Below are 7,513 nucleotides of genomic sequence, written 5' to 3' on the forward strand. Positions count from 1 at the left end.
TAGTGCTGTGTATCAAAGCTGTACCCAGTGAAGAACTTGTAAAAATCTCCCTGGTGAGACAGTATTGCCCCTAGCACGCTTCCCCCACCCTTCCGCCTATCCGGTACATCCAATATGTGAGCTTTAGTTGTTTCTGTATAATTTGGTTGTCTTCTCCGTAAAAGTCATCTGAAAGAGAATAAAGTGTGTGTGTGTGTGTGTGTGTGTGTGTGTGTGTGTGTGTTTGTGTGTGTGTGTGTGTGTGTATTCAGTATTTCAGGACTAAATCAGTTTTGAACAGAATGTATATTAAAGAAGAATCAAAGGCAGAGCACAGGCCACTCATGATGTTACAGCCAGGGAGGCAGCAGCTGACTTTGTTATAAGTGCATTATTTCCTATAATCTGCCCAATAACTTGTCAAGTAATTACAACAGAGATCATTACCACTTGACAGATAAGACTGAAGGCAATCCTTTGCCGGAGGCCTTCTAACAAGTTTGCCTTTGTGCAGAAATAAAGCCTATATGTCTCTTCCCTCTTGGGCTCATGTTATTCCACTGAACTTGCCTCCTACAAGATTTTTTACAGCAACAGAACAGTGTACATATACTTTATTGGCAAGAATCGAGACACTCCTTTAAATAAAATACTTTCTGTGCTTTCAATGGAACCACTAAGATTACCTTTTGCTTACTTTATATTCACTTAATATATGTTTGTTGAGTCCCTACTCTAAAGTCCGTACTAAGATAGGTGACAGTCCCTTTGCTTATGAGTAATAACGAACTAATCAAAGTGAATCTTAAAAATTAAGAGAAAAACAAAAGACTAAAGAGCTATGAAGGGCCATGAAATTCACAATATTTTTTGTACTTTTTGAAATTGCAGTGACACTAAGTCTGATTATGGTTTTAGCAGCAGAGGTGACTAAGTATTCAAGACTAATCACATAAACTTCATATACCAACAGTAAGAATATGATGATGTAATGTGTATATTACCAAATGGTAAGTCATTTTGTAAAAAAGCTTGGCAGTTTCTCAAAATATTAGAGTTAGCATAAGACTGGACAATTCCACTGCTAGAGATATGCACAACAGAGATAAAAAGTTATTCATATCAATATATGAAGTTCATATTAGCACCATTCATAATAATCAAAAAGAAAAAACAACACAAATGATCACCAACTGATGTCTGAGTGAAAAAATTTAACATATCAATATACAGAACACTATTATGTAGCAATAAAAAAACAAATTATCCATACATGCTAAAACATGGATAAAATTTAAAAACAGTATGAAAAAGTTGGGCGGGGTGGTACACACTCGTAATCCCAACATTCGGGAGGCTGAGACCTAGAGGATCGTGGTTCGTGGACAGCCTCAACTACTTAGTGAGGCCCTTTGCAACTCAGTGAGACCCGGTTTCAAAATAAAGAATAAAAAATAGGGCAGGAGGTGTAGCTCAGAGGTCGAATGCCGCTGGGTTCCATCCCCAGACCCGCAAAAAAAAAAATAAAATAAATAAATAAATAATAATAATAATAAAATAAAATAAAAATAAATAAAAATAACAGTATGAAAGAAACAAGACACAGAAGGCTGCATATTATATGATTCATTTATTTAAAAAGTCCATAATAGCCAAATTTATAAGACAAAATGTAGTTTATGGTTGCCAGGGGTTAGGGTCAGTAGGAAATTGGAAATGACTACTAAAAAGTACAGTTTCTTTTGGAAGTGATGAAAATATTCTGCAGTTAGTGGTAACAGTTGCAGAATATTATAATAAGTTAGTAACTTCTGAAATCTTCACTTTAATGGTGACTTTAACTTGTGAACCTATCTGAATTAAAAAAAATACTATAGCCTGGCATGGTGGCACATGTCTGTAATCCTAGTACTTAAGAGGCTGAGACAGGAGGATTGTAGGCTCACTGCTAGCCTGAGAAATTTAGTAAAACCCTGTTTCAAAATAAAATAGTAAGAAAGAGCTGGTGGTATAGCTCAGAGGTAGAATGCCCCTGGACTTAATCCCTAAGTATCAAACAAACAAACAAACAAACAAAAAACTAACCACTTCATATTCCTATTTGGGTACAAATATAGGACAATAAAACCAGTATTAAAATGAACACTAAACACACTGTAATCACAAAACTTTGGTCATTATTTTTCTTTTTAGAGTCTCCCTGGGCTATTCAATACTTTCCTGAGTCAGCCCTGTACAGTTAAAAAGCAGTATCAACAATTTTAATGAAGCCAAACTTCTAAGAAAGAGCTATGCTTTGCCTTATCTTTGCCTTTTCAATATTCGGGCTCTGTTTTATGATTTCTTAACTATTCTCCAAATATATATCCTTAAAATAAACCTTTTTCTTGTTGAAAATCAATTGTTAATGGTTCATCCTGACATAGATCAATTGTCCATCTACGTTTTAAGAATTGTTAGAGGTCAGGGTAAACTTTTGGCAATTATTTTGCCTTTTCCTTTCTGGAATCAAGAAATGCTTGGGAAGTGTGCTGCCAGCCACAGTCCTAGTGTTAATTTAGGAATTCCCAAGGAGCTTTTTGGAAAAGGGACAGAAGCACTCTGTGGGGCAAAGTACTTTTCTGCCAACAGGTGTGCAGCCCCAGATTTCCAAAGTAGAGTCTGGGGAAAAGGAAGAGGGTGAACTTTCGGGTGAGGCTTGAAGGATAAGCACTACCTCCTAGTAAATGCATCTTTAGAGGTGTGGACCAATGTCCTTGGGGTTACTCCTTAAAAACAGTGTAACCTAGCCAGGTTAGAGCCCATTTGACCATCCAGATGTATCAAATGGAAGAGAGCCCCCCATCCCTACCCCACCATCCCCTCCTAAGAAAGTCTACCTCTTGGAGTCAGAGGCAGGACCTGCAAGCAGAACATGAATGCTGAGAGCCCACCTTCAAGAAGAAGTCAGTGTTCTGCATCTACTGAATTGATTAGAGTGTCTTCTTGATGCTAGGGTCACAGTGAGCTGAGAGTATAATGGGGAAGGATATGCCAGACGCAGGAGAGGAGACTACAGATTTTATCCCCTGACATCGATTTTGCCCCTTTTCTTGCAGGAGTTTGGAATCTGAGCTCTAGCACTTATCTGATTGGCTCTCCATTTTGCCTGCTGCTGTGGTTCTGTAGGTAGAAAACATGGATAATTTCATGCCTTAAAAGTCCTCATATCTTCCCCCTGCCCAATTAAATGACCTTGAACTCTTACCAGGAGCTATTTCTTAAAAATTTAAAACCTGTTTTGTCCCTTTTAGCCCATAAGCCATATGTAGCCCATAAGATGTTGATATTCAACAAATATTTGCTAAACGCCTTAGAACTATTATTTGGGATAATAGTGCCCCTAACAGTAATTAGGACAGAAAAGCACTTGCTGCTTTCCTGAATCCCTTTGGCCTGGCTCCTACTCCCAGTCCTTCATCAACCCTTCTGTTGCAGTTCCTGCTGAGCTGAACAAGAGACACATGTTGGTTTCACAGCTCAAACAGAGGGCTCCAGAGAGAGAAAAACAGCTGAGCCAGCAGGAAGCACAAACAGAGGGGGAGGTGTCAACAGAGCTGTTTTTAATCCAATGTAGTAAATAAACACCCAGGCATTAATAAAGCCAGGTAGCTTTTTCCATGAGAAGTTAGCCTTTGCTTCAAGGTTGGCTCACGGTTAGCTTTGTTCTTCATTTTAATAGCATTTTTGAAATTTTGATGAAACAAACATGAGACAAGGAAGGACATGTTCTCATACTTGGGATTATTCTCAAAAAGAAAAACGCAGAAAGATTGAGAGTCACGAAAACACATGGCAGACAGGAATCACAAGAATGTATATAAAATTTTATTGTTATTCATCAAGCTCTAAGTGGATATTTTATTATGAATTTGACTACAAAGCAATTTCTTTGATTTGAATAATACGCACACCCCTCAGCCTGGCCCTTAAGACCCTGCATTGTCCCGACCCGAATCTCTCTCCTATTCTGGTCTTACTCATTGATCTCACAAAGCAGAAAGAAAACAGTACTATAATTATGAGCACAAGATGTGCTAGGAACTGTGCTATGTATCATATTTTTTAATCATCATGATACTTCCCATATTGCCAATTTTAAAGAAGAAACTGACGATAGAATAAATGTAAAATAGTTCTAAATCGATTTAGTATAAACATGAAGTAACTTCAGAGTGAAGCCTGATCACCTTGGAATGGCAGCGCAGCCTTATTATTAGATCTATCCCGGCACACCTTGCAGTATTAGCTCTCACTTCTTTCATGTTCCAATATTGAACTTCAGAAAAACGAAGCGTGGAGTTCCTGCCCAGGCCAACTTCAGTTCTACCCTGGGGACTTTACATTGGCACTCTGCCAATGAGAGAGATTGGAATCTTTTTTTTTTTTTTTTTTTTTTTGCCAAATTTGGTTCTTTCTTGTCATTTAGTTCTCAGTTCAAATGGGTCATGCCTTTAGATTATTTCCTTGAACACTCACCTAAAAATACCTAATCTTTCCCTAAAGGGTAAGTCCTTGCTGCGGCAGGCCAGGTTCATCATTCAGATCACCACTGAAGACAGAACGGGTGGATGACAGTTTCCAACTGCCCCATCTTTAGATCCATTCCAGCGCCATGCCTGAGCCTGAAGCCTCATTCTAGTTAGGCGGCCCCCAGCCCAAGACTGAACAGCATAGGGATGTGAGACCCAGACCAAGTTTTCCATTTCTGCCCAGGGCAGGACTCTGTCAGTAAGCAATACTTACTCAACATGGGCTGGGTAGATGTTCCCATAGGCCTGTTTAAAACCTTCTCAGAGCTGCACCATGATCTGAGGCTCTTTCTAACTTCCTCTTTTCTCTTTTCCAGGATTTGGAGCTGCATCATGCTGAGTTTTCTCCCTAGACACTCCTGTGTACTTTCTTCTTTGTGGTTTGTGGGTATTTCACTGAATAGATCGGAATCACATGGAATCCTTTCTTGACAGCTGCTTCTCAGAAGACCTGAACTGATACACGCTTACTTGCAAACGTGGTTTCCTTATCTTCATACCACTTGACAATTTTATTTTATCCCATTTATCTACTTGTATATTCGCTTAATATTTCTGTCTTGCTACAGCCACCATCTCTACCTCTGTGTAATCCACTTTACTTACTACATTTTTCTCAGTGCTAAGAATAGTTCCTGGCTCATGACAGATCTTCGATTAGTATTGTTGGATGAATGCATTAATGGATTTAGAAGAGTAGACTTATAATTCAGATTCAGGTCCTCTTCTCTGTCCATTTACTATCAATTTTACTCTTCTAGGTACTAGACACAAAGCACAGTGGAGACCAAGTCTCTGGCCTTTTGTATTCAAGTGAACGAAGATAGGCAATAAGTGATCACAAAAATATATATATGCTGTATAAGAGTTATAAAGAAATTATGGCTTATAGTAAAGAATTAAGGAATGATGGGTAGGTGGAGAGAGATTATACCTCTCAGATAAGTTGATGTTTGAACAGAGATTTGAATTAAATAAGGGGATGAGTCAAGCATCCATCTGGCAAGATCTTGTTCTAGGAGGTGGAACATGAGTACAAAGGCCCAAGGACAGAGTGTGTTTGGCAAGTTCAAGGAATAACCTAGAGGTCAGAGAGGCTGACATAGAAAGCAAGAGCGAGAGAGAGTGGCAGGAAATTATATGGGTGAAAGGATTAGACTTGGTGAGTCATGTAGATCCTTGTAGGCCATCAAAAGAGCTTCAGATGGGATTTTTCTCTAAGATGGAAAGTGAATGGATAACTACTCTGATTGACACTCTGGAAGGATGACTCTGGTAACTAAGTAGGAAATAATGAGGGGTAAGGGTAGAAACAGAGAGATCAGATAGCAGGTTATTACAATATTCCACAAGTGTCTTGAACGAGGGTATGCCAGATGAGATAGATACAATTCTGGCTATATTTGAAGGTAGAATTAATAATGTTTATTTATTTATATATTTTTGGGACAGATGTAATGTACAGGCTTTTAGGAAAAGGAAAGAATTAAAAATGACTCCAAGTTTGTGACCTGAGCAAACGGAAGGGTGGAGTTGCTTATTACTGCGTTCTTTTCCCATGAAGCTAAGCCTTATTCAGGTACAGACAGGCATAAAGTACATCATTCAGGTTTTTCCTGTTGACTACCATAGTGAGGGTGTTTTGAAAGTATATGTAAGGGAATAGTTATCCTGACAGATATGGAACATAAGGTTTGTGAGGAGAGAAACTAGCAATGGCCAAAGCCTGAAGCACAAGGGTGATGATAGGAAGTCGCTGTGGGACTGAAGAATCCTTGCTGATGGGGCCACAGGTGTGAGATGAAGAGATCTGAGGAGGGGTCAGAGAGTAGGGTCACCATGTTGCTTTCTTTGTGGCACAACAATCTCCCTTTTCCCCTCTGTGTAATACTTGAGAAAAATCATGACAAAGATAAAACTGCAGCTACTTGGGAGGTTGGGACAGTAGGATCTCAAGTTTGAGGCCAGCCTCAGCAACTTAGTGAGCCCTGTAGCTCAATGGCAAAGCACCTTCAATTCAACCTTAGTGAAAGAACAGAAGAATGAAGGAAGGAAGGAAAAAGGAAGGGAGAGAAGGCCAAATCCCAAGCCTACTTCTCTATTGATCATCTCTTGTGTCTCTGGTTAAAATTCTTGAGTATCCTCATTCAGTTTCTGCATTCTTAGTGTTTACTTACTCCTGAGTCCTATATGGTAAGTCTTATATTTAGAATCGTTATTATATTTATAATATTATGTCAAAATATTTCAGTAGGTTTGCGAACCATCTTGACTGGTTGATAGGAGAGATCAGAATTATTGAGAATTTGCTGATAATCTAATTCAATAGTCGCGTTTATAGAGAGGGCCACTGCAATTGGACGTTAAAGAACTTCTGAAGACAGATACGTAGTGGAAGACACAACTCCAAATTTCTTTAAGCTTAGCTCATTACTGGCCCAGAGCTTCTTCTACTATTTCATTATTGTCAACTCTTTTCCTTTATATTTGTCCTTTGTTATTTTTCTCTTGATGTATTTAAAATCATTAATTTCCTTTATTTCTTAAGCTTCCCCTTCATCTTCTATTTATGTGCAGTTGTAGTTGTCACTGCCTCCTGACCTAATCAACAATGACTTCAAGACCTCCCTGCTGTAGTAGGAATTAAATCTCCCAGAAGTGTACCCCAACCCATGCCAGCACCCTCCAAGCCAGCATCATGCTCACATATGCTTGTATATTTCCATTTCCCCATCTTTCACAGTTCTCATTTGTGATGGCCATTGGGTAGGAGGCTACTTGAGGGAGACTGAGTATTGCCAATGGAGCAGGGAGTATTGCCGTGGCTCCCATCAGGAAAGTGTGATGTCCACACCCAGTGTGTGGTCTCCAGGTGCTTCTGTCCATCAGTGCTCAGCTACCTGAGCGGTGGTGTGTACACGAGCAGCAAGGGCCTCTACATGATGCCTGTGCCAGTGTGTTGG

This window comes from Muscardinus avellanarius (genome assembly GCF_963383645.1).
Source record: "Muscardinus avellanarius genome assembly, chromosome: 9".
NCBI lineage: Eukaryota > Metazoa > Chordata > Mammalia > Rodentia > Gliridae > Muscardinus > Muscardinus avellanarius.